Source organism: Eubalaena glacialis, chromosome 3 (assembly GCF_028564815.1).
Source record: "Eubalaena glacialis isolate mEubGla1 chromosome 3, mEubGla1.1.hap2.+ XY, whole genome shotgun sequence".
NCBI classification, from domain to species: domain Eukaryota; kingdom Metazoa; phylum Chordata; class Mammalia; order Artiodactyla; family Balaenidae; genus Eubalaena; species Eubalaena glacialis.
In genome coordinates, this window is record NC_083718.1 from 54,357,517 (window position 1) to 54,358,550 (window position 1,034).

Consider the following 1,034-nt stretch of genomic DNA (forward strand, 5'->3'; position numbering starts at 1 on the left):
TGAATGGGAGAAAATATTTGCAAATGATATGACGAATAAGGGGTTAATATCATATATATATGTATACATATATACACACACATAGACACACAGACACACACAGCTCATACAACTCAATATCAAAAAAGGAACAACCTGATTAAAAAATGGCCAGAAGACTTAAATAGACATTTTTCAAAGAAGACATACAGATGGCCAACAGGCACATGAAACGATGCCCAACATCACTAATCAGAAAAATGCAAATCAAAACCACAATGAGATATCATTTCACACCTGTCAGAATGGCTATCATCAAAAAGACCACAGGCAGCTCCCTATTGCTGGAGGAGAAAAGTGCCCCGGATCCTTTCAGGACTCTTGGTCTTTTGGAAGCGACCCAAATCGAGTGAGGGAAGAGGGAGGAAAATCCCCTGGGTCCCTGCAGGGTTAATTTATTCAAAAAAGAAATAAGAGAAAAATGCATGCAAAAGTCAACATGCAAAAGTGTTGTGAAGAAAATGAAGGAAAAGCACAGAACATGCCAAAGGCTGAGGAAGACCGCCCTATGGAAGCTGTACCACAGGAGGCAGAAAGAAATCCTCAACCTTCTGAAGAAGGTGTAAGCCAGGAAGCAGAAGGAAACCTTAGAGGAGGGCTGACTCAGCCTGGTCAGGGATATAAAGAGGACACTCTGGTTAGACATTTGGACCCAGAAGAAATGATAAGATGAGTTGGAAAGGCTTAGGGAAGAGATAAGAAGAGTAAGAAACAAGTTTGTGATGATGCATTGGAAACAAAGACATTCACGCAGCCATCCTCATCCCGTGTGCTTTAGGCCTTGAATTCTTTTTTTTTTTTTTTGTCTGATATTAAAATCTGGCCCCTGCTTTCTTTCTGTTAGCATTTTCTGATGTATCTTTGACTTTTGTTTTATTTTTAATCATCTGGTGGAGTTTTGTTTTAGGTAGTGTCCTTATTACCAGCATCTGGATTTTGTATTTTGACACATTCTCCAGGTCTGTTTTTCAATTGGGAAGTTTCACACATATGCA

At 39.6% G+C, this 1,034-nt stretch overlaps 1 pseudogene; it reads left to right on the forward strand.

The window, feature by feature from the left end:
* The first annotated feature begins 478 nt into the window (after positions 1-478).
* Positions 479-824, forward strand: LOC133087945 (transcription elongation factor A protein-like 8; annotated as a pseudogene).
* Positions 825-1,034: the final 210 nt, after the last annotated feature.